The 26,204-nt window shown below is 49.3% G+C and overlaps 1 long non-coding RNA gene across 3 annotated transcripts in view; it reads left to right on the forward strand.

The window, feature by feature from the left end:
- The window catches only part of LOC142415910 (uncharacterized), a 163,374-nt gene that overhangs the window by 26,458 nt on the left and 110,712 nt on the right, over nt 1-26,204 (forward strand). For all 3 annotated transcript variants that reach the window (XR_012777579.1, XR_012777578.1, XR_012777577.1), the window contains exons 2-3: nt 363-494; nt 5,597-5,744. This is a non-coding gene — a long non-coding RNA (uncharacterized LOC142415910). The remainder of the gene's footprint in view (nt 1-362; nt 495-5,596; nt 5,745-26,204) is intronic.

The raw sequence follows: 26,204 nt of genomic DNA on the forward strand, positions 1-26,204 counted from the left end.
GCCTCATCCCCATCAGGCAAAGCTGAGAGTCTGTCTGATTTAACAAAGCAGGGAAACAAGCCAGTCAGAGTTATCTCGATCTGAAGCATATTCTAGGAGTGATTAGCTGCCTAAACTTACACTGTAATTATCTGTGCTGAGTGGCTTCTGCACATCATTGCCCGTTTTTTTGAGTGTTTTTATTTAAGTTGATAATGGAAAATGAATAAAGCCTTAGTTCCACTCTGATTTTGACACTTGTGCCAGAAAATATCTGAAGATGAACATTTTTGTGTTCACAATAGTTAGATTAATATTTAATTTGCTGGCATCCAGCAAGCTGATTAGTTTTCCTCTGATATGGCTCAACTTTGTAATTACAGGAGCTGGCTCCTCCTGCTTTGTGCCTGGGATAAGAGGCTCAGAGACCGTCCTGACATCACTGTGACCACGATTTGACCAGGCTGACGCACTGTGAGGCTGTCATCATCTGAAATCTCTGCTCCTGGAAAGAGGTACAGACTGGGACCTGCTCCATATCTTCTGAGGACAGAGAAGATCTGTCCTTGCTTGCATTTAAACTGAAGGGAAAGAGAGTGGAAACAAGATGCAGCCATGTCAAGTCTCAAGGAACACGTGGTATTTGCCTGCTGCCGCAAGCCAAGCCTTCCTTGGTGACACAGCCCATGTGGTGCTGCAGGTGTACGGGAGATCCCGCAGCACGACAGTTTGTCTTACACTGGGGACAGGCAGAGCTAACCGAGACACAGGAGACCCCCCTTGGTGGTGATCCTCTGCTGATCCTGGGGAACGCTGCCAGTGACAAGCCATTGAAGGCCTCCAGCGCCAGCACAGAGGCAATCTGAGAGAAAGCTCAGTGTGGCATGGAGGGCTGGCTAGCTGGGGCCGCTCTTCGGCCACGGCCATTAGGAGATGCTTGTGAAAAGCCTACAGCAGACAGGGCATGGACTGCGTGATTATTTGCCCGCGGTCCTCAGAGATCCTGCTCACAGCCCTTCTGGAGTAGTGGTTGTGTCTGACCATTGCACTGAACTGGCAGGTGGGGCTGTGCTCCAGGTGTGTCTCTGAAGCTTCTTGAAACCCATTAATACGTCTGGGCTCCACAGCGTTCTGGGCAAAGAGCCACATTTGATTCTGCCCTTCCTCTTTCAGCCTGATATCGAATAATTTCACTGGCACCTCCTGATTCCTGCATTGTGAAAACGGGCTAGCGCACACTCAGTGTGCTCTGGTGATCCCTCCTGCTAGGGACGGTCCCGCCTCGCATTTGTAGGCGCGTTGTCTGCCCGAGTTTTGCTGGACCCTCCCTCTGCCTGCTCTCGGGGAGGCAGGGGCAACAGGCAAACTCACATCCTTTGTTCCCAGGACCATGCTCCCAATGCTTCCTTCACAAATGGGACTACCACCTGCGACTCAGTCGTCCAAGTGATTAAGCCTTCCCTATTTGCTCAGAGAGCAACTATGGCTCAGAATCAAATTCAGCCTTTAGAATTAACCCACCTGTAATGTCTATTAAGTCTGGATTCCCCTGACCAGTCATGCAAAGTAACATCTTGTCTTAGTGCCATATTCATCTTGCACTGTCAGTTTTACCCAACTCCTAAGCACTCAGTAATAGCAAGACTGTCAGGGTGTTAGTTATTCATTAGTTTTCACTCACTTGAAGAATATATCGTTGTCATAATATGGCACATTGCACTGGGAACAAACTCCCCATGCAGACAGGGATTAGGGCCATTTTTCAAATGCTGCTGACTGTTAATTTGTACATTGTTTGAAGGGAAAAAGTCTTGTTAGAACTCCATTTTGAACATTACTTTGACAGAGCATAGTGGGCAGTTTTCGCATCCTCTCTGATAGCTGGGGGACAAATGGGTGCCAATGACAGGGATGCAGAGCGCTAACCCCTGTGGCAGTATGTGCCCAGCGCCACATACAGAGTTCTCGTTCGTGCACCCAAAGCTAATCATGTGAACCTCATCAAAATCCACTTGTTCAGCAGCTGACTGCACAATAGCTGCTGGCTGCTCAGCCTCCGTCCCTCAGCACCGTCCTCCAGAAATGTCTGCCAAAACTTGATCAAAGAGAAATTCAGATATTTTGTTTAGCTGTCGTACAATCCTGGCTGGGGGAGAAAAGCACCGGGCTAGTGCCACGATGAACTGAGCACTGGTAGTAGCCAGTCCATGGGCAGCTGCTCTGCTCAGGAGATGGATAGGAGATAAGAGGGATAAGTCTGGTAAAACTGGGAAGGAAAAGTTAATCTGACATGGAAAAGGTGAAGCTAGCCACAAGTCTGCAGGCTGGTGTGGATGGAACATGTCTGTGGTGAGAAGGGGAGACCATTTCATGTCAGCTATAAGGTTCCTGTCGAGTCCCCACAACTGCGGGATGCTGGGACAAGGACCTTCTACAGTAATAGTCTTGCTGAGATGCAGCGCACCTCAATTCCGCGTGTGCAAAGGCCGAAGCAGGAGGTGTGCCATGCCCATGCAGAGCTGGCTTCCTGTGGAGCTCGGGCACAGCAGGTCAGACAGCACCCTCAGGTCTGTCCCCTCGTGTCTCCTTGGGCCAGAGGACTGTTGGGTTCAAGGGTAGCTTAATGATGGAAAGGAGAATTGATTAACGTTCAGAACTGCTCCATTATTGAATAACTAGAGCACATCTTCTTTGTATTAAAGCTGGATAATCTGGGGAGAGGAGAAGGAGTAGGGCTGTATGTCTGAGCCAGGGCACTTGCTATTCTCAGCTCTTCCGAGTTGCTTTTCATCGTCTGAACACCTGCCCCCGGAGAGCTCTGGGAAGGAGGGATGGCAAATACCGTAGAGCTCTCGGTTCAGCCACCGGCTCCCACAGGCTGAGTGTCCTGTTTGCTTCTAGACCAAAGCAGCAAGTGGAACAGGGGTGTTCTGAGCTGCGACGTGTCTCTGGACGTAGTTCACGAAAGGCAGAAAAATAAAAAAGGAAAATTAATCTCTCAGGGGCAAACAAATCAAACCAGCAACCTCTGCTACAGCTCGTAGCCTGCTTAAACACAGATCTGGACTAGAACATTGGTTTGCAACCGTTTAGTGACCCATGCTCTTCCCAGATTCATCTTATAAACTGGAAAAAGCAATTTGTCTGCCCATGTGCCCTGAAGTACTGATACTTGTTAAATCCACATGCTTCGAAAGCCCTAGAACTGAACTACTGGATATGTAGAGAGAAAAGCAAATAAAGCCAGCCGCAGTACATCTGTTTCATCCAGATAATATTCTGATAAGGCCTGATTTATTACCTTTACATCTTAAGGCCAGGCAAGCCTCAGGGGGTCTCACCTTCGTCCCAGTCATGAAGTACAATGAGGCAGGAGGAGGAGAGTTTGAGAAAGGAGAGCCAGAAATCTTGTTCGTGTTTGCCGCGTGCTTCCTTTCCAAGCTTTCCAGTTCACACGGTGCTGCCCAGTTCATCAGTGAGCCGGTACATCAGCCGTCCCTCTCTGTCTCGGTGCCAGGCTCATGCACGCTGCCTTCGGCACGGCTGCGGTGAGCCCTGCTGCCTCGGCTCTGGGGTGCCAGCACCGCCGGGGCGTGGTGCCCACGGCTGCCCAGGATGGCTGTAGCACTCAGCCTTGCGCTCTGTTCTCCTTTGCAGAATCTGACCTTCCTTCTTTGAAAAATTGTTACAGTAAGAAAGCCCAGTCTGAAACCAGGTTATCAATGATAAGAACAATATGAATATCACCTGTGAACTGGGGATAAATAATAAGGCAAGACAAACACAAGGCGCGCAGAGGGTAATTAAAACGACAATACCGAGGGATATTTCTAAATGAAGAAAATAATCTTCACACTGAAATTGCAAAATGATGCATCTCAGTGTATTAATTCTGCCCAAATTAGCAGTGCCTAAAGAACGGCTGACATCATCTGCTAGCTTTGGGGAGTCCGATGGGGTGAGCAGAGCAGCAGAACTTTTGTCTCCCCGTGGACCACGGGTGGGGAGAAGGCGCTGCATTTCTGCGTCTGGCTTCCGCGCTGGCCTGCAGCTCCCGGCGCTGGGTCCTGAGAGACAGCACGTGGCCTGCGCTCTCTGTGCGGGCAGGAAGGGAGCAGGCGGGCAGGATTTCCCCAGCAAAGTGCCTGCTCTTTCAGCCAGCTGCTGCTGCTGTGGCTGCCATTTTGTCATATTATTCCTTCATGTTTTGAAGTAGGGGAAAAAACTGGAGCAGATGAAGATCAAAATCTTTGCGGCGTCCAGTGCCTTGCACGGGGAACTTGGAGCGAAATCACAGAAATCTTCCAGGAGATTGGTTCATTTTTAACGATATAGGATTATAGTTTGTCTGTTTAATTCAACCTGAGTGACATAATATCTTTCATTTGGACTTATTACCAACAGAGCAGTTAGTCAGTTGGAAACAGACCTAGGGCAGGGCATTTTGTCATTATTTTAAATTTTCTCTATCTGACAAAATTGAAGGCCTTGAAAAGACTAGAGCCAGTGTAAAGGATAGAGCATCAGAGAATAGGTCACACAGTGTATTAAAGAATGAAAATTGATTCATTCTTTCCTCTGTTGAATAAGCAGCTGTACTTTGGTCCCTGTGATCCATGAAATAAGCTGTCAGGGAAATAGGAAATGTGCCACATTTGAACTTCACTCATTGATTCCGTTCTGATCCAAGGTGCAGTATTAAAATGCATTACAGTGGGTGCAGACTCTGCAGCAGTGACAGCAGCTAGGCCTAGCTTGCTAGTCAGTTGTCTGGGCTATTTGTTATTAAATTAATCAGTGCTTTACAATGCTGGGACTCATTTACTTAGGTCATCTGGTCAGAGCCAGCTAACAGGAGGAATTTCACAAAAGCGACATTTGTTAGTTTTAAATAAAATCAAAGGCTACAGAGGAGGCTCGGGAGGAGTGGTTCTAACAAGATCTATTGGCCCTTTTATCTGGAGAAGCAATTTTCAAGCAATTCAGAGATTCTGACAGTAATCAATGTAAGAAGGGGTAGCAGAGACTTCTAGAATATGGAATTACTAGCTGGAGCACATTAGGCCAATTAATGCCTGCAACTCTAATAGACTGTTTAGCTGCAAAATTAAATGGAGGACATTCCCATTATTGCATAAAAACCAAAACCAGTTTCATTTTTTATATCAGAACACATCTTCTTCCTTTACAAACCTTTTCCCAAGTAAAAAATTAACCTTGTTGTGCTGTCCTTAGGTAGTGTTCAGAGGACTGCCTGCAACTATTATTTGCTATAGTAAGTCTATTTTATCCATACTGAAGTGTCTTTTGCTTCTTTTGTGAGTTCTTACAAGTTTTATTAAATAAAATATCATTTTTGCTGCCTTTGCTTTATTTGCCTCAAAATTGTGATTCATAAAGATGGATTTTTATAATTAAGGTAGCAATGAGAAATACCCCCCTATATATAATTTAAAATGTTGAAATTATAGACACTATCTAACTTCTGCTTTAAATCACAGGAACAAACTGTTCCCCATTAGCAGCCCTAATTAAATCCATTTTTCTACGAGTCTTTGGCAAATTCCATTTTAGTAAAGCTGTATTAAGCTCTCTTTTATTTCCTCTTGCTTTGCAGAATTCTCTGTTTGCGATGAATAATAGGTCAAATATGGTATGTGACGGCTCTGTAGACTCTGAAGATATAACACGAACAAATATATTGGTCTGGAAAGCTGGCATAAGAACGCTACTGAGGATTTAGAAGCATCTCGACTACCAGACAGGTAGGAGCACTACCATTCTGGCCTAGGGAGTTTACATGTGGTGCAAGAATTGGCAAACATCATGCAGGAGAGAGGCTGTGGAAAGGTGGAGGAGGCTTGGAGAAAGGGAGGAGAGGGAAAGCACTGAAGCAAGCAGCGTGCTTTCCCCCTCTACACAGCGCACGCAGGCGTTGTGCTCCTGAGCTCCAGTCCACCACCTGCTGTGCCCGGCTGGGGCTGTCCTAGGCCGTTTATGAGGAATGAGCAGTTGCAGAGGAGTGGAGAGGAGAAGACTTTCTGAGGATAGCCAGCTCTGCTTTTCTTCAGTATGAGCAGTCAGATGGAGATGTGTTTTCTGCAAGGCTGTGCTGAGTTGCCTGTAGCATCTGTCTGAGTCTTTGTGTTGAACCTGTCTAGCAGGGGCCATGCTCCTGCTGCACTCAGACCTGTTTCTGCACGTAGATCAAAACCTGGCCTGGGCCACTGGTCCTGTGCGCAGACGGCTTTGTTAGGGTGATGCTCACGGATGACTTGACTGAGGAAGCAGTGCAAAGATCAGAGAACCCACCTGAAAGAGCCTCTCATTTTGCAGTCCTTGTGTGTGAAGATTAACTTACTCCCAATAACCTGCAGCAGTCCCAGAGCAGCAGGCTTACTCCTATCCTCAAGCGGCTCCATCATTCATTTACTGTAACGATTGGCTTCAGCCTTCGATTTCCTCTGTGGAGCATATTGGAAAGAGAGAGGCTGAGCTGTGAACATTAATAACAATGAATAATAACAGTACGAGTTCCACAAGCTTTAACAATCAAATGAATCAACAATCAGGAGAGTTTCATTAATAAATACTTGCTGGGGTTAGATGACAAGGGAGCTAGTGCCAGAGGTGTGTGTATCAGTTAAAGGCACTTATCCTGTGTGATCCACCTCTCAGCCCCTTTGCTTACCTGGTGGGTCCCATATTCTCCTCCATGATCTGCTGTGGAGGGGGCAGGGGCCAGAAGGAGCAAAGGAGCAGACAGCTTGGGCTGTGTTGCTCTGTTGGTATCTGTGTTGGGTTTACATGGCAAGGTTTTGGTAGTGGGTGGGCTGTGAGGGTGGCTTCTGTGAGAAGATGCCAGAAGCTGCCTCCATGTTAGACAGAGACAATTCCAGCCAGCTCCAAGATGGACCCGCTGCTGGCCAAAGCTGAGCCCATCAGTGACGGTGGTAGCGTCTCTAGGATAACGTATTTAAGAAGGTAAATGTAAAAGCAGTAAAAACTGCTGCGTAACAGCAGCCAGGAGAGAGGAGTGGGTAAACGTGAGAGGAACAGCCCTGCAGACACTCAGGCCAGAGGAGTAGGAGGGGGAGGAGGTGCTCCAGGTGCCAGAGCAGAGATTCCCCTGCAGCCCCTGGTGCAGACCATCGTGAGGCAGGCTGTCCCCCGCAGTCCATGGAGGTCCACGGTGGAGCAGATTCCACCCTGCAGCCCGTGGAAGACCCCACGCTGGAGCAGGTGGATGTGCCTGAAGGAACCTGTGACCCCATGGAGAGCCCACGCTGGAGCAGGCTCCTGGCAGGACCTGTGGCCCCATGGAGAGGAGCCCACACTGGAGCAGGTTTGCTGGCAGGGCCTGTGGCCCTGCGGAGGACCCATGCTGGAACAGTCCGTTCCTGAAGGACTGCACCCCGTGGAAAGGACACGTGGAAAGGACCCACACTGGAGCAGTTCATGAAGAACTGTTGCCCGTGGGAAGGACCCACGTTGGAGAAGTTTGTGGAGAACTGTCTCCCTTGGGTAGGACCCCATGCTGGAGCAGGGGAAGAGCGTGAGGAGGAAGGAGCAGCAAGGACGTGTGATGAACTGGCTGCAACCCCCATTCCCCATCCCCCTGCATCGCTCTGGGGGGAGGAGGTAGAAAAATTGGAAGTGAAGTTGAGCCCAGGAAAAAGGGAGGGGTGGGGGGAAGGTGTTTTTAGATTTGTTCTTATTTCTTATTACCTTACTCTGATTTGATTGGCAATAAATTAAATTAATTTCCCCAAGTCGAATCTGTTTGCCCATGACAGTAATTGCTGAGTGATCTCCCTGTCCTTTTCTTGAGCTATGAGCCTTTTGTCGTATTGTCTCCCCCTGTTCCTGTTGAGGAGGGGAGTGATGGAGCGGCTGGATGGGCACCTGGCAGCCAGCCAAGGTCAGCCCACCACAGTGTCATGCTGCAGGACGGCATATGCCCTTCAGTGCCAGGGAGGTGGGTGCTGCTTCCTCTTGGCCTCTGGCTCACATACAGAAATCCCTGCTGGGTGCAGCGACTCCGTGTGCCACCCCTGGTTCACTGCCCTGGGTACGGTGCCTGTCTTTGCATGGTACCGTAGGGAGCTTGTTACACCGCAAGTGTAACAAGTGTTACACTGCAGGCAGTGGTGCAGGGTCTGGGGTGACTTGTACTCCCCTAAAACACAGGCAGGAGTGCATAAACAGAAGTTGGTATAATGTTCTTCCATTTTATTTATAGAAATGGAGTAGCTTCTTCATGAGTGAGGGTGAAATATTCCCTTTCCAAAGCCACTAAAGTAAAAGCTGGGGAAGACCTCTTAGGCTACCATATATTCTCCTCAGGACAGAGCGAGAGGTGCAAGGTAGGGCTGTCTAGCTCATCTTTTGCTGCTTTCTTTTTGAGTGAGCTGCACCTAGGCTGGTTTATAACCTTTTATACAGAGCAAATTCCTGTGCCAAGAGAAGTAGCCCTGGTCATTAGGCTTTTACTATAGCAACAACAAAAGGAAACGCAGGCTTTGTTCAGTCTGGTTTGAAAGCCAGTATAGAGCAATTGTAATTGAGCTAAGGAGGGTTTGAGGGCCAACTACCAATGTGTTCATTCATTTCAGGAAAAGAGAATGACATCTTCTATAATCATGATTAAAGGAGCTGTTAATGTCTCTTTCAGGTTTTCCTGTTACCATAAAAGCAAAAGATGTGGTTTTCTCTTTTTGGAATTTGTAGCAAATATGTCATCTGCCTTTTTTGTCTGGACTGTTTGAAGTCAATTTTGTGAACTTCCATGTTTTAAATAACACAAACTATTTTCTGCTAGAAGCCCTGCCCCAAGGCACATGATGCTAACAGAAAGGACAATTGGTTTCAAGAGAAATTACAGAGTTCAGGGGTAAAACAGAGCCCTCTACAGTTACAAGGGGTAAAACTGAGAGCTGTTGTGCTGAGGATCTGTGCGAGCGTTACGCTGCCTGCCAGAAAAAGATGCCTCCCTTATAAAGGCATGGGGTTTCACCTCAAAGACAGGGACTGTGAACCTCATTCCAGCGTGTCATCCCACCGTTTCCTGATGCTTTTATGCATTCAAGTGAGTCTGCTCCAGTCTCTGAACCTCCTTCACCCCGCCATGCCTGGCATGTAGGAGCTTTCATCAGGCTCCACATCACAGGCTAATTATACAGCACACTGCAGATGCTTGTGGTAAGCAGGCTTTAGCATGGCTTTCTTGGCCAGGGCAAGCGTGTTATGCTGCTGGGCTAGCAGACCTGGGCTACCTCTGGGTGAGTGTGGAGAATATTTCACAGCCCTAGTAACAGACCTCACCCTTTGCATACCTGTGCCCATGATGAATTGTGTGCACACCTGGCCCCTGCATGGCAGTGATGGAAGTGGTGCTGGCTCAGATTAATCTTCACAGTGAAGGAAGAGTGCAGATTGGCACTTGATTTCTGAGAGCTTCGTGCCCTCTTTTCCTGTTCCAAAAGGAGTGTCTCTGTGCTTGTCTCCCAGTATATCCTCTGTGACCAACGATTTTGGAGTGCAGAGGTGCTGTAAGGTCACAATGTGTGTGTGCCCAGAGAGAGCAGTGATGGGGCTTCAGGCTCTCAGTGGTTTTTAATTCCCTTTTCTCTTTGATGGCATCTGTCGGTTTGGCCACCCAGCACCCGGGCAGGTCAGCATTGCTGAGCACATCTGCTGACACCCAGTGCAGTCCGTACTTTTGACCTCTGAGGTCTGGTCACTCCTTTGGGCTTCATTCCCAGACTGCTCTCATCTCACAGCCCTAACACGGCTTGTAGTGGTAACATACAAAACCACAAGACTGACTTGCAAAATGAACAAATAGATCATGAGAGGAAGCACTCTGGACTCTGGCGGCTTCTTGTGCTATTGACGTGTGCATGCAACGTGGCCAGAATTGTCACTGGGGAAACCCCCAAAGCCAGTGGAGTGAGTCACCCCACAGACATGTACTGAGTCCTGCGGCCTTCTGTAGTTTTTGCCTTCAAACTGATTAGTGCTGTGCAGCTGTTGAAGCTATTTTCTCTTAGTGCTGTTGCTTTTCATCTTGTATCTGTGTTTTGGTATGCTTGTTGCCTAATTCCACTGAATCCTCCTCTTGGCATCAGGAATCTCTTTGTCAAGTGCATAGGGTGCTTGGCAGCCCTGGAGCTCTCCATCTTGTTCCTCTGTAGCCTTTGGGCCTCTTTGCCTTTCCAGGTTGCAGAGACTATGGAGAGGTGCTGAAGAGCAACTTGTGAAGTACTATGTGGTGGTTTGTCTTTGTGGAAGTGCTATTCCTGAGATGCAAACAACACCCAGCACTCTCATTTTTGTCCTTGATCATACATGGGTGTCCTTATTTCTTGAGGACCACTGGCACCCCTTTGAATTGCTCCTTTAAGTCAAGTCCACCTGAGAGTTGATATCCACACTTCTCATACAAGATGAAAGTGCTTCTCCTTCCATGATAAAGCACTGGCCATTGCTATTTGAGTGCCACGCTGGCATATGCTCTCAGCAAGTGCAAGGGCACTGCGCCTACAGCACTGGCAGCCTGGGGCTTTGTTGCCTTAACTCCGCAATTGCTCCGACCTCGCAAGCTGCACAGCTGGGTACACTTACCCAGTGGAGATCTGTGATGAGAAAGCCTATGAGCGTTCTTTGTGTGTGCATTGCGGCAGCAGAAGCTCCAGGCTCTGGATGGAGCCGATATGCAAAATGCTGACCAGTCACAGGGCTTCTTGTTCCCCTTCCTAGACGCGTCAAGCTGTGAGGTGTGGTGTCCAGGCTGGGTGCCAAGACAGTGCTTTACATTCTGTCTGAAGCTCTACGGCAATTTTGATGGATAGGATGTCCCTTCTCAGTGCCTCCCTAATCTACTAGCTGCATGCAGCTGCTTCGTCCTGTTTCAGATGTGGGTAAAGTGATCCCGCACCAACAGTAATGCTGTAAAGGCTGTCAGACTTGCAGGAAAAGTTATATAATTTAAATAATAGTAATGATTTAATAAAGATGCTGTTAATTATTATAAACTCAGCCAGAAATACAGCCTGTTCAGTCTCTTCTGAAGGTGGGACTTGCATTTTCCTCTTCTGCTGTGGCTAGCTACTCTCAGGATTACCATTGTTTTTTCAGCAGAAGGCCCCGCAGTGTGCCATGCTGGACATTTCTAGAAGCCTCAGTAGATGCATCATAGCCATGCTGCTCTGGCACAGCACTGTCTGTGTTCCTGACGTGTCTGGCGGGTTGACCTTGGCTGGACACCAGGTACCACCAAGCCACGCTATCACTCCCCCTCCTCAACTGGACAGGGGAGAGAAAATATAATGAAAGGCTCGTGGGTCAAGATAAGGACAGGGAGAGATCATTCACCAATTACTGTCACAGGTGAAACAGACTCGACTTGTGGAAATTAGTTTAATTTATTGTCAGTCAAATCAGAGTAAGGTAATGAGAAAATAAAACCAATTATTAAAACACCTTCCTCCCACCCCTCCCTTCTTCCCGGGCTTACCTTCACTCCTGATTTTCTCTACCTCCTCCCTCCTGAGCGGTGCAGGGGGACAGGGAATGGGGGCTGCAGTCGGTTCATCACACGTTGTCTCTGCCGCTCCTTCCTCCTCAGGGGAGGACTCCTCACCCTCTTCCCTGCTCCAGCCTGGCGTCCCTCCCACAGGAGACAGTCCTCCATGAACTGCTTCAATGTGAGTCCTTCCCACGGGCTGCAGTTCACGAACTGCTCCAGCGTGGGTCCCTTCCACAGGGTGCAGTCCTTCAGGAACAGACTGCTCCAGCGTGGGTCCCCTATGGGGTCACAAGTCCTACCAGCAAACCTGCTCCAGCCTGGGCTTCTCTCTCCACAGGTCCACAGGTCCTGCCAGGAGCCTGCTCCAGCGTGGGCTTCCCATGGGGTTACAGCCTCCTTCGGGTGCATCCACCTGCTCCAGCGTGGGGTCTTCCACAGCCTTCAGTGGATATCTGCTCCACCGTGGACCTCCATGGACTGCGGGGGACAGCCTGCCTCACCATGGTCTTCACCAGGGGCTGCAGGGGAGTCTGCTCTGGCACCTGGAGCACCTCCTCCCCCTCCTGCTCCTCTGGCCTTGGGGTCTGCAGGGCTGTTCCTCTCACATATTCTCACTCCTCTCTCTGGCTGCAGTTGCACAGGATTTTTTCTCCCCTTCTTAAATACGTTATCCCAGACGCGCTACCACCATCACTGATGGGCTCGGCCTTGGCCACCAGCGGGTCTGTCTTGGAGCCAGCTGGCATTGGCTCTATTGGACATGGGGAAGCTTCTAGCAGCGTCTCACAGAAGCCACCCCTATAGCCCCCCCACTACCAAAACTTTGCCACACAAACGCAATACAACATGTCTGTGGGCTTTATTGCTTGTGTTGGTAAGGTCTGTTACATCTTGCTCTAGCAGTCTGTTGGCTTTCACTCTTTACCTACAGTCATTTCCTAATGCTCTCAAGATCAGTGTAAGGAGATCTTCACTGTTTTCCAGGCCATATGTGGAGTTCTTGGTCTTGACAGATGTGGTCCCTGTGTGTTGGTAATGCAATGGGAGATCACTGGGAAAGGCCAAAGCTGTTACTGGCTCACAGAACATAGAGTCATGAAGCAGCCCTGGAATGTGTACTATCAGTTAAAAGTGACCAATGCAGATATGAATTATTAAATCTATTAGCATGGAGCTACCATAATGAAGTGTCAAATTCTTCACAAAACCAATTCCTGTTAGAAAGACCTAAGATTAAAAGCAGAGTAGGTTCTAAAATGATGGGAACTGAGAGGAATGCGAGAACACAGTATTGATCATCCACACCAGTCATGTCTGTTTCTATTTAGAAATATGAAAAACAAATTAATGAATTAATGATTCAGTGTCATAAAGGGGCCCAGAGGGAGCAAGTCTATTTAAGTCATATGACTGTGACTGTAAAAACCTTGGCACCGTCAGGAGCTGGTGAGAAGACGGCAAGAGGAGACGGGCTGAGTGGCAGTGGTTACAAAACCCCAGCACAGACAGGACAGGGAAGGGATGTATCAGATTTTAACTCCATGACAGTGAATGGGCATTGAAGGTCTGGGTTCCCGGGGCACGCGGCAGGCAGCACAGAGGTAAGAGATAACCAGCTGTATCATCCACTGGGTTGAGGTTCAAGTTTTCCAGCTCAGCCATTAACAGTTGTGGTGGGTTAACCCTGGCTGGCTGCCAGACACCCACCAAGCTGCTCTCTCGGCCCCCCCCCCGCCTCAGCAAGACAGGGGGAGAAAATAAGATGAAAAAGCTCCTGTGTCAAGATAAGGACAGGAAGATCACTCACCCATTACCATCACAGGCAAAACAGATTCGACTTGGGGAAATTGATTTAATATATTGTGAATTAAAAATATAATAGGATAGCGAGAAAGAAAAACAACACTAAAACCACCTTCCCCCCGCCCTCCCTTCTTCCCAGGCTCAACTTCACTCCCTCGCTCCCAGCTCCTCTCCCTCCTCCCTCCGAGTGGTGCAGGGGGACAGGGGATGGGGGTTGCAGTCAGTTCATTACGCTTTGTTTTGCTGCTCCTTCCCCCTCGCGCTCCTCCCCTGCTCCAGCGTGGGGTCCCTCCCACAGGAGACAGTCCTTCAGGAACAGACTGCTCCAGCGTGGGTGCCCCATGGCTGCAGGTCCTGCCAGGAGCCTGCTCTGGCGTGGGCTTTACACAAGTCACAGCTTCCTTCAGGCACATCCACCGGCGCCAGCGTGGGGTCCTGCACTGTGAGGCAGAGCTTAGGTTTTATTCCGTTACCTGGTGCTGATTGAATACATGGCCTTGGGAAAGTTATTTGACCTCTTTGTGGATCATTTTCTTAAAAAACAAAATGGGCACAAGGAAAATTGTCCGCTTAGATATCCACTAGAAATCTAAATTCAAGTAGAAAGGCAGTCAAGAGATTCAGAGAGGAAATGTAGAAAATATTTGAGAATTTGGTGTCGGAGTCATGGGGAGGCATTTGGAAAAATTCACATTGAAAATCTCCTATATGGTATAGAACCACAGCAGTTGTTTGCTACCGGCATTAATGTACTGAGCCTATAAAAGGTCGCTCTCCATTAGCCGCACGTATTGCTTTTGTGTGGGGTGCTGGTACATCTTCTACGTCGCCCATACCACGGGGTGATAGAACAGTCTCGTAGATTCTACTTGTTTTAGGGTGATAATGGTTTGTTTTGCGTATGGACACACACATTTCTCTAATTGCTGTGCAATATTCTACATAAAGCTCCTTGAAATGGTTTCAGTGAGATAAGTAACTTGTAAAAGCATGGTTTACTCAAGCAGGATTCTTGTCTACACGTAGCTGGTCATTTGTTGCACCTTCTCTTTTCAACTTGTGTCGGGCTGGTGTAAGGTTTTACCGGCACGTGTTTCAACGTGTTTCACGTGTTTCAATGTGTTTCAATGTGTTTCACGTGTTTACCAGCCTCTTCCTGGTTGTGCGTGAGCTCATGGCGCTGCTGTTCACACCTTCCTGTGCGTGCATTGCAGCACCTGCCCACACATACGATTAAAAGGCAAAACTTAATTTTGCAGAAATTAATTGTGTTAGCAAAATGGTTTTTAAAACACTCCGGAGAACGTTCTGTCAGCTTGACAGATGAAGGTAATGCTACAAAATGAATTTTGTTGACAAAATAATTTCAGGGTGTTGATAAAATGCGTTTTGTCTTCAGAGTGAAAAATACCAGACTGACAAATACTATTGTCCTTAGAAGTGTTTTTCCACCTGTCAGTCAATTATTCCCTTTTAAGCCAGCCAATGATAGTTCTTCGTATCTGAAAAAGCTTTCGTAAAAGATAGCATAAAGCTCCAAAGGACAAAATAATTAAACTTTGATTTGTGGCTTTCAAATTGAAAACAGCTTTCTTACTTTGATGAACAAGGATTGGTCGCCTGCAAAGTGGAAACAGGTGGCAAGCGTGTGATGGAGACTTGACACGGGCCGTGGAGGAGAGAGGGTGGACTCCGAGCTGGGTTTCTTGAAACAGCTGTTTGTTCGAAAACTTACTGCGAGACTATCTGACTACGTTGCAAGCTTTTAAAATGGGCTTCCTGCAGATTCCACCGGCCATTTGTGTGCGCTGAGAAGTCTCATGTCTTCTTGCCGTTATGTCCCGCTTCTCCACCGCGAGCGCAGGGACGCGCACCCGGTTTTCCGCCCGCAAGCGGGGGCCGGCATCGCCGGGGCAGGGCTGGCATCGCCCGGGCGGGGCCGGCATCGCCGGGGCGGGGGGCCCGGGCCCGGGGGCTCTGCTGCCTCCGCGCCTCCCCGCCCTCGGCTGGCTGCGGGGGTGGGGCCCGGGCTCGCCCGGCCTGCGGGCTGGTGGCAGCGGGGGCGCTGCGAGGGGCGGGGCCCGGCAGCCCGCGGCAGCGGGCAGGCGATGGCAGGAGGGCCTGGGGTGCGGGGGTCCGCTCCCGGGCGGCCGCGGTCCTTCCTGGCGGCTCCGTTCCGCTCCAGCAGCGGCTTCCCGCGGTTGCTGCCTGCGGGGCTGGGCCGCCTCAGCCCCGCTGAGGTACTGCCGGCCGCTTGCCGCCCCGGGTTACGAGAGGGACTCTTCCCACTGCGGCAGAAGGCCCTGGCCTTTCCTCTCGCCCACTTTTAGGACGGAAAGCTTTCCGGGGGACAGCCCAGAGGCCACTGGCTGTGTGCAGAGCGGGGCAGGATAGGCAGAGGCTTCCTGGCTCTCTGCTGCTCAGGGTGCCGCTGCAAGGCAGAGGCTGAGAAGCGGGGGGAGCGGGTGAGGCCGCCGCAGCACGCTGCAGGGGAGGCAGCGCTCGGGAGCTGCCTGGTTGCACGGTCTGCAGATGTCGAGACTTTGCATCGGTATTTCCTATGGTGACCTGGTATCATCCACAAAAATGTGCCTCTGGAGCATAGGCAGCTGGCACGGCTTACAAACACTGATACCGTCACCAGGCTTCTGGTTCAACCTTCATAATAATAATATGTACGTAGAAAAAAAATCTCTGTGTCCTTTCAGCAGCTCCCAGGAACACTAGGCCCCTTATCATGACAGCTGGATCAGGTCAAGCCCAGAAAACCAGTGCCAAATCTGATGAGATTCTATTTTTTTAGTTACTGGACCAAAGCCCTGCCTGGTGCAGCCCAAGGAAAAGTTAACCAAGTTACAGTAGGGGTACTTGGAGTCAATATAATTTCAGTCACTAAGTGCATGGAGCTTTTTCTCCTAGATGCTGCTTTGGGTAAGGATCTCTTGGGCTCTCTAGCCGTTCTGCTGCTTCCCAGGAGGGTAGAGTGCCAACGCTTTTTCAGAGACCCTCTGGTTTCTTATTGGGATCTTGGGTTGAACAGACACATCCCCTTTTGTCCTGCAGCACAGAAAAGGAAGGAACAAAATGTTGTGTTATGTATGAACTGGACTCTACTGGGATTTTTGAGGAAGCTTGAACTCGAGGAGATAGTCTTGTGATAAGGTAATGATGCTTCATCGCCAGGTTGTATTTTTTTTCTTCTTTATCAATACTGGCATAACTAATTACATTAAAGCATAAATGACCTTGTTGGAACAGCTAATCTTAGTCAAATGAGTGTGCCACTCCCACAAGTCACTGGAATGACACTTAGCATAATAGCTCCTTAATATGTGGAACATCTGTTCTTCGTTCTTGAAATAATCAGTGACTCTTCCTCATTACCTTCACTTACCAGTGCCAAAGTGAGCCAGCTATCCCTGGCATAACATTTAAACTGTTCCACTTCTGGCTAGATGGGGCTTTGAAACTACTGACAAGAAAATAAGCAATCAAAACTATAAATTATCTGAAATCCCAGTTACAATTAATGTGTGATAATTAGCTAACGGTAGTTAGTGGCACTGGCTAACAAATTAACAAAAGCACAGTTTCTCTTTTGGAATTAGACTAAGGGGGATGCTAGTAGCATCAATTAATGCCTTCAGTCTTGCTTGTAAGGGGGACTGTCTTTTGCTTTAGGAACAGTAGGACTGAAACCCCTCCAGCAAGCTGAGCACAGTGGATAGTCTTTTAGAACATGCTAATAAATACGAGGGCCCTCAGTGCCCGTCCAGTCAAGCCATACCATAAACAGAGCTAGCTGTCTGCATAAATAGCTGCTCTTGTTGCAGCAGCTCACAGGCTACTCGGACACTGTTTTGGGAGAGCCAGCAGAAGAGATGGGCTTCCCGAGCCCCTGGAGGGCAGTGAGCTCTGGTTGTTTCCCTGCTGAAGAACAGCCCCAGCACTGCCTGCCCGGCCACTTCTGCGGCTTGTGCCAGGGACACTGTCATGGGCAGAACGTGCCTCATTGACAGAAGAGGCATGTTTGGCTGATTAGGCCCAAACCGATCCCTCCAGCTTGGTTCAGGACATAGGGAAATACAATGTGGCCATTCCCTGGGGGAACTGGGATGTCTGAATATTTATTTGCTGATTGAACTTCAACAGAGCCATGCTTTCCCCTTCCGTGCTGTCTGTCTTCAGCAGGCAGATAGCAGCCTGGCTTCTCCCTGCTGGGGCGTGGAGGACAGGGAGAATCAATGCATGCCTACTAATCTGCCTTCAGTTCACTTCTGCCTTTTAGGCTGCTTGGTCCCGTGGTACAATTGCAACAATGCTAGCATAACACCTTAAAACCAATCATTTTTATGGGAACACACATAGTATAAAAGGTCTGACTGTCTGTGCACACATATACCATCAGTGGCTATTACCCAATAAAGCTGTCAGATAGAGAAACATCACAGCCAAGTCCTTGAACAATATCTCCTCAAGTTTAAACAGAGAAAAAGCTCCTCACAATTCATTTCTCATAAAAATAAAGAAAAGAGGATCAATACAAGCTGAACAAATGAATCAGGGTTGCTTCCTATAGACAAGGAGAGAAATAGGGTTTGCGACCACAGGTGCTGGCTTTGGGAGGGCAGTCCACTGGCCATGCAAATCACCCCGACAGACTTGGCAGGAGCCCTCAGCTGCTAAGTGCCAGTGTTAACTGCATGCATTGTCTTCCACCAGGATTTGACTTTTATTCTGGAGAAGAGCAGGGGCCCGCGGTCCTTCCCGAGAGCTGACAGGCCAGGGACTGCCAGACAACCCTGTTCCCTCTGCTTCCTCCACAGTGAGAACACAGTCTTGGCACAATGACAAACCTGGAATAATGAGCAGGGTATAAATGAGCTGCCCTGCTGAACTGGTGCCCTCATGTCGGTAAATGGTGTCAGCACCCTCCTCCACTCCGCGCAGATGCACCCAGAAGTTCTAGGCTTCATCGTCCCATCTTTGCAGCAGTTCTTGGCCCCAAAAGGAGCTGTAGAAAGTGCTTTAATTTCTCTGTAGTGATTAGAAACACAGTGCTTCCTTCATGACATACTGTATGTGCTTCTGAGGCTCCTGCACGCTGAGCCTTTTGTATTTCTCTCTTCACAGTGTGAGTCCCACGATGCTCCATTTAATGGATGTTATTTAGGTTGAAGGGTAAGCAGCTTAAATGCTTTGCTTTCTAGCATCTGTGTCCTGTTAGAGCCATCTCTCACTCACTCTCAATTGCACATTTTGTTACATGAACATGTTTAGATAGAACAAGGATTTTTTTCTCCTTCAAATATTTATAGTGATGACTTGTGATGTAATCAATAGGGTTTGCAGAATCTCACCCTGCACCATCGCATCTTTATTCTTCAGAATGTTGCTTGCTGCAACATTATAGCTAGGACTGACAAGATAAAGCTAAGTTAAAACAAATTGCACATTATCTGCTTCCATCCTGCTGGTGAGATTGCAAAAGAGAACAAATGAAATTCTATAAAAGAGAAGCTCTTCTCCCTCCTCCTAAGCAGAGGAGGGACAGCTACTGAGGCAGACCAAGAGCAGCTCTGACAGAAGCTGTACTGAGATGGGGCTCCTCCAGCAGATGACCAAAGTGCTCCGAGCGAGGCTCCAAGATCTGCATCCATCTTGCCTCCGTGCTAGATCCCGAGCACATCTTTCCCAATGCCTCTTCAGTCTTTGCTCAGTCAGCTCCTGGGGGATCTCCAGAATTCAGCACACCTTTACAGGCCATGCAGGAGTATGGTCTGAGCTCTCCTTCTCCTGCAGCACACCCTGGGAGGTGTAGCAATAGCCTGAAACCGCTGTTGCCTGGCCGGTTTGCTTCCTTCCCCCAAGAACCACTGCAAGGAGAAATACTTTCAGGGAACTGGGATTGTAAAACAGTTTTTTCCTCCCTGTCACAGCCAGCAGTGAGCCAGTTTTCATAGGCCCAAAGAACGCTGATGTCCCACACAGTCCCAGCCCTTCGTGGGCCAGTCTGAATGCTGGCTGACTGCTCTACTAGGCCTGCATCACAAAGTCCAGGTATCTGATGCTGCAGACCTGCTGTGAACCTGCCTCTTGCCAGCACACGCTGGAAGCGTTTTTTGAAAGACCTGGGGAAAGGAGACAGGCTACGGGGAGGTTTGGCTGAGGTAGCATTTGAGCAAAGTGCTGTTCAATATGGATATGTGTACTCTGTGCTGAACTAAGGGATATGTGTACTCTGTGCTGAACTAAGGGATAACAGGAGCCCTTTATGTAGTGAGGAATGAAGTGGAGCCTTTTCAGGAAGCCATGTGCTCCTCGAGTTGATGAGAAGTTGAGAGCATCTTGCCAGAGAGCTGCCCAACTAGGGGACTCAGCACAACTAGGGGACTGGGCAGCGTTTAATAATGTCAATGTGGCTCCTCTGTGCCGTGGAAGTGTCTGACTTTGTCTCAGTCAGTGAGAGTGGGATGGTCTTTTGGGCACAGAAACTGCATTAAAGAACATTGCTCTGGGTGGAGCTGCCAGGAATTTCTGCTTCTTGCTTGGCTGGAAGGTGGCTTCACTCTTTTTGTTGTATGAGGTAGGTGTATTTAAGTTTGCTTGACAGGAAGCCTCTTGACTTCAGCAAGAAGGCACTGCAGACAGCTCTGGCTTAGAGGCCAAAGAACTTTCCACTGTTGTTGCTGGTCCTATGAAAAAGAAAAAAAGTATTTCTCAAAAATAAACCTCATTTGACCTGTAAGCGGAGAGCGTAGCTTGGCAGATGGCAAGCGAGGAAATGAGGGATCGGGCACTGGGAAAGATACAGGCAAAATGCCACCTGATTTCTGTTTACTTAAAAGCCAGTTCTTTACTGGGAAAAATCTCAGACTCTGCCTGCAGCTCCCTGCCTCAGTCTGTGAGTGCTGAACCAGGGACTCCTCCAGTCTGAGACTGTGAGAGCTGCAGAGGAATGCTTAATGATGTGACTGCTTCCCCAAAGGATAATTACTGATCTGAACTACCTGCAACGCCCCTGGAAAGCTGTTTATCATGAAAGACATTATTTAGCTAGCCAATAGCAAAGAGTGATTTTCAAATACTCTAGGAAATAAATTTCTACAGATTTTGAAGATACTAAAAGGGATGGATCATTATTACCTGGTATTAGGAGTTATTTTTCCTAATTCTGTGTAGAAAAGTCAGGCACATGCTGGTAGGTGGAAGGAGCAGCAATCCTATGTAGCCTTAGTGCCTTGGTTCAGAACATCCTGGGCATAGTGGAGTCAGGAAAGACTCTTCCTCCTTTTTAGGGGCACAGAGGGTTTCTCTCCAAGCCCATCATTCCTTAAATGCCTTTTAATTGCTGCAAGGCCAGTTCTGTCTGGGACAAGTCCCTGAGCAGTGTCCTCCTGGGCACCGGACCGTGATGAGCTCTGCTAGCACCCAGGCCCTGGACAGCCCCAGGCTCTACCCGGCGGCTTGGTCAGGACCTCAGCGGCAACAGCCCACGGTTCTGTGGCTAGGGGAGGCTTTAATGGCCACACCAGCCAGCCACCTGCTTTTACATCTAGCCAGAAGGACACGAAGTGTGTATCACCCTTGGCACTGGACCATCCTGCCTTGGGACACGTGTCTGGCACAGCACTTGGGCTGCCCTTGGCATGGCAGTCCAACACCAGTTAATGCAGCTCAGCAGGGGCTGCACCACATGCACATACAGCGAGTGCAAGATATGGCATTTGTGCAAGATATGGCATTTGTTCAAAACGCGTCAATGCCATGCTACTGTGCTGGCCTGTGGCCACGGTCATCTTTGCCTTATTGTCGACAGAGATTAATTAGTATATTATAGCATATACGTGGTGGGCCACCCCCTATTTCTGTGTTAAGGGAACATAGCTAACCGCCCTGGGTCAGCTGCTGGTGTGCACCCTGGGGCTCGTGCTGCCCGTGACTGCCCAGTGAACAGAGGTCCACGGCAGTGGAGCTGGGCGCATGCGTCCCTCTCCTGGCCTCCTTCAGATGCACACAGAACCTTGTGAAGAGCAGATACAGCCGGCTTCCTTGCTGATCCTGGGAGTGTCTTGCACCTGCAGTACTATCCCATTCTAGTAAGGATGCTGTTAATAAATGTAGGGCTTGAAAGTGCCAGTCGGGACCAAAATAGTAATGAAATGACATCATAAATGCAGCAGCAAAGCTGATGTGGTTCCCGGTTAAACAACTCAGCTGTATATCCCATTTCACAGAGCTCTGAGGAGGGACTGCAGATTCCCTCCCCCATCCCATTCAAAGGAGCCCTGTCTGCTTTGAAAGCCTGTATTTTTTCCAGAATATCAAGGGTTTGGTTTCTTTGGACCTGACTGCAAATCCAGGAGGCCTTTGTGTGTATTTCACAGGGCTCTGTCCCTGCAAACAGACTCCTTTGGTTTTCAAGCTAGTCAGGCCCAGGACCTGCTCTGTGTTCTCTCCCTTTATATTTGTATCACTGTTCTGTTACAGCAAGGTGCTGCAGAGAGGAGATGAAAAGAAGCTTGGAAGTCTGTTTCTATGAAAGTCTGAATTTATTTTTAAATCTCTTGAATTATTTACTTTGTCTGCCTTTTTTAATGACAGGTGAATATGTTTATGACTTCTTGTCTTTTCCAAGGTAGCGCTTGTGTTGTGGTTTAACCCCGGCCAGCAACTCAGCCCCACACAGCCTTGTGCCCCCCAGCCTGCTCGCTGGTGGGGTGGGGTGAGGAGCAGAAAAGGCCTTGACGCTGTGTAAGCACTGCTCAGCAGGAACGAAATCATCTCTGTATTATCAGCACTGTTTTCAGCACAAATCCAAAATATAGTCTCATACTAGCTACTATGAAGAAAATTAACTCTATCCCAGCCAAAACCAGCACAACTTGACATGAAGGGAACTAATTACATGCAGAGTAAATGCAGCTGATGTTAATTTTCAAGTCAAGTTTTCAGCTTTGCTGAAATTTCAGAAAGAAAATAGTGTTTTATAAATTAAACTCTGCTTTGTGTACTTAAAGAAGCCTTGGCATTTGGAAAGGCAGCAGAAACAGAAACCAAACAGACTAGATGAGAGAAACTTGTCTTTAAGGATGTACTCCGTCAGCTGTCAGTAGACAGCTGTGGAGATCGGTGCGGCAGCCCATCAGCTCTGTGTGGAGAGGGTAATAGACTCCAGCAGCATACCAACGCCTTTGGCAGGGAGTGGTTTCAGTGGCAAATTGCTGGTCTGTGGCACAAGCTGCTGCTTTGAACTGGCAGGGTGATTAAACTAGTTGCTCCTTTCTGTGAGAGAGCCCTGTGCACTACCAGGAAAACCTCATTCTGCTTCAAAGCAGTTTAGATACCGATACCACCAGCGCTTAACTGAAAAGGATCCTGCGCTGCCATGTCTGCACCGTCTGTGCAGGTGCACTGCCAGCAGGACAGGCGAGGCTGTGGTTCCCAGGAAAGTCAAACTACCGTCAGCATACATTGACAAACTGGTCCCCGTTGTTGTTCCATCTGAGGCTATAGTTAGCATTTCTGTTCCTCCCTCCAGAAGGCTGGAATGATCTCACATTAACTCTTGTGGTATGAGAAGTCTCGGGATCACAGCCCCAGAGCTGGATAGGTGCAGTGGGCTGGAGCAGTGGTGCTGGGTCTGGCTGGACTGAGTGCATGAGATGCCGTGCTGCTCTGCAGCAGACAGGCTGGGCATGAGAGCGGTGACCCTGGCAGCTGCCTGCCAGCCCTCAGCTAACATGGAAAGGGTCGTAATTAATTTAGCTCTCCATCGTCAAGCCTAGGTTCCGTCCCTGGAATGACAACTCATATGTGATGCTGTGGAAGAGAGCAGTTCCTTCCAGCCTCCAGTGCTGCTTATAGGCAGTGTTGCCCTGTGCAGCTTAGCAGAGAGCAGATCTGTTTTAAATGTGGTCTTCTGATTTTTATGTGCTGTAGGATTTACTGTCCAAGCTCTTATGTCCCAGATTTCCAGCTGTTTTGTTTAAATCTGATGGAGATGACCGTGGGAGCAGAGGGAGAATCTCTGCTGGGGTGAAACTGCTTTGGCTATCCACTGCCAGTGAAGCACTCCGAGCTGAGCTGAGTGAGCTGCAGTATAATCCATGTGTCATCTGCATAATTTCATCGTCTTTTAACAAGAGGACTACAGTTTAGTGTGTCTGAGTGAATTTATTGCTCTGGGTCTTGTTCTGAGGAGCAATGACCACTGGGTGCCCCATTATCTTTTAGCTCATGTGTGTATGAAACAGTCATCTCGTGTTTCCTGTAGCTTATGGCCCATATCTGATGGTGGAATGTAAAATGAATTTATGATTTAGAAGTAGAAAAGGTTAACTCTAAATAATAATAAAAAGTTAAAATGCAGAATAGAAATGTTGCTTTAGTTTTTATGGGTTCTACATAATTTTGGCTCCTTCCCCAAAGGATTTAGTATAACTCAATGAGAAAATTGCATTCAAATCCTGTGGGCTGCTCTGCCGTGACTGAAGTGAAATTAGGGGAGATAAAAGTAGTTTTATAGAAACTGTTTGGATGGCTGCCTGGCAGGGGAAGCACTTGGTGCCTGGGCTGTACTGTCCCTTGAACAGGACAGAGATGGGACAACAGCAGGCTTGTGGTAAGAAGGGAGGACACAGCTGCATGCTCTTGAGGCCATAATGCTGCATTGATGGTCCCTGGGGGACCCGAGTGCGCAGTGGCCTCTGCTTGCGCTTCCTGCCCCTGGGATGTTTGCTGAGAGCTGCAGGGAAGGAGCAGCTCATCGGCTGGCTTCTTGCTCGGAGCATGGTTCTCATTTTAAATGTGGTGTTGGCTTGCTGATGGCAACTTACCTTCCTAGGGCTGCTCAGCACCCAGTGCTGTGCTCTGAGGCCTCCCAGAAGGAAGGAGTACCAGTGATTTTCCCATCTAGCCCAGACCCATGGGCACTGCTTCTGTCCCCCTCCTTAGCCTTGCTTGAGGTGTTTGCTGAGCTCCAGAACTTCCCGGAGCAGTCCCGTGAGCAGATGCAGAACCAAGTTGTGGCTTTGCCTGTCCCACTCGTGGTTCAGAGCACCATAGAAGGATCCTCCTGTACACAGGCAAGGTGCTCTGCCTTGTCCTCCTGTGAATGCTATGTGGCACGCAGCTGGAAAAAGGCTTCCTGAAACTCGGGACAGTCTTAGCTCCTGGTCTTTGGGAACAGAGAGGTTAAACTCACAAAGTAACTGTGGGTCTCTGCCCATGAAGGGCCCATGGGAAGGGCTCCTGAGTGAGAAGGACCACTGGGACTCAGCTCTCTTTGCACGAGTGGCACTTCGCAGAGCGTGCTGCAGAGCTCAGTGCTCTGCAAGGCTTGCCTGATGCAGGAGCACTTGGGGGTGTGAGCACGCAAAGGACCTGGGTTGTTACTCAGTGCTGACACTCCAGACATGACTAAGCCATTTTGATGAAAGAGATGGAATCTGACAGTTTTACTATTCAATTGTTTCTTATAGATTTCAAATAAAAATAAATTGGCTTCTTTTAAAAGAAAAAACTGGAAAAGCTTTTGTAAGCAGAAGTGAGTGGTCTCTGAAGCATGGCAGACAGCTCTGTATTCACAGCCAGCTAACAAGCTCTTCAAGGCCCAGTGCAGAGGGGGCTGGACTGAAAAGCAAATGCCTCTTCTCAGCTCCAGCTTTGCCTTGAGGCACTTGGGGAAAGAAACACACAGGAGGAAGGGGAGGAGGTTTTAGAGTCCGAGCATCCCCAACACCATCAGGCAGGCTCATCCCCAACACCGTCACAACAGCATTGCAGACAGCACGTTGCTGGCACTGGTGAGCTCCTGCCAGTGCCCCTCGGCCCCAGTGTGGGGTGCTTCTTGCAGAAGCAGCAATGAATACCTGCGTGAGGCTGGCACAGTCTCTGCCGTTTCTGTTGCAGTGGGTGCAGTGGGTGCAGGAGATCAAGTGTAGCTGCTGCCCAAACATTCTGGGAGACATGGTTCCTGTCCTGTGGGGCCGACAGACTCGGCGTGAGACTGCAAGGAGCAAGCAAGGAGGCAGTGGCCTTGCCTGCGTGAGAGGGATGAACTCCCTGGCCCTTCCAAGGGTGGGTTCTTTGTTGCTGGGGTGCCTCCCTCACGAGGGCAGGCAGGGGCTGTGTGAGCGGGCTCTCTCTGGAGGGGCTCTCCGTGGGTGCTGGCATTCCCGGGGCTGCCTGTGGCAGACTTGCTTTTTCCAGGGTGCTGGAGTTGGTGGCAGAGTGGGTCTGTTTGGATGCCTCGGGGACCCCCAACCCCTTTGTGAGACTGCTCTCCACAAATGCAGTGCATCTGGGGAGCAGCACATCCACAGGCGCTGTGATGCGTTTGGTTTGCATTTAGAAGGAATTGCTGGCTTAGGAGGTTTATCTGCTGCTTTTATAAATCATGGGCCTGCCGTTGCCCTCCAGGCAGCGTCCTGCTGACATCTCCTCCGCAGGACTGGTAGCCTCTGCAGACTGTCAAGCCCTGGGGTGGTGATGGGGGATGCTGTGCTCAAGCTGGGGCTGGCAGCGGGCCCTGGGGAAGGGCAGGGTGACCACCAGGCCCCCAGGTGCAGTCTGCCTGCAAGGGAAGGGTTTGGTGCCCGTCCCCAGGAGCTGCTTGCTGGCAGACCATTCCTGACGAATTAACCTTGGTGCAGACAGAAGAGCCAGGAGAGCAATCGGCCTGACATTAAACAGGCTGACAGAAAGTGCAGGGGCTGCATCTGGAGCAGCGATGATAAGGACTGTGTCTGTCAGGAGGGGGCTCAGAGGGCTGGATGCTTTGCTGTGCCCCCAGGGAGGGAGGAGGGAGCTCGGTGGGGCCAGGCAGCCCCCACTGCTCCGTGCACACATCTCTTGGGAATGCCTGTGGTGAGAGCAGCAGGCTGCATCC

Source organism: Mycteria americana, chromosome 12 (assembly GCF_035582795.1).
Source record: "Mycteria americana isolate JAX WOST 10 ecotype Jacksonville Zoo and Gardens chromosome 12, USCA_MyAme_1.0, whole genome shotgun sequence".
Taxonomy (NCBI): domain Eukaryota; kingdom Metazoa; phylum Chordata; class Aves; order Ciconiiformes; family Ciconiidae; genus Mycteria; species Mycteria americana.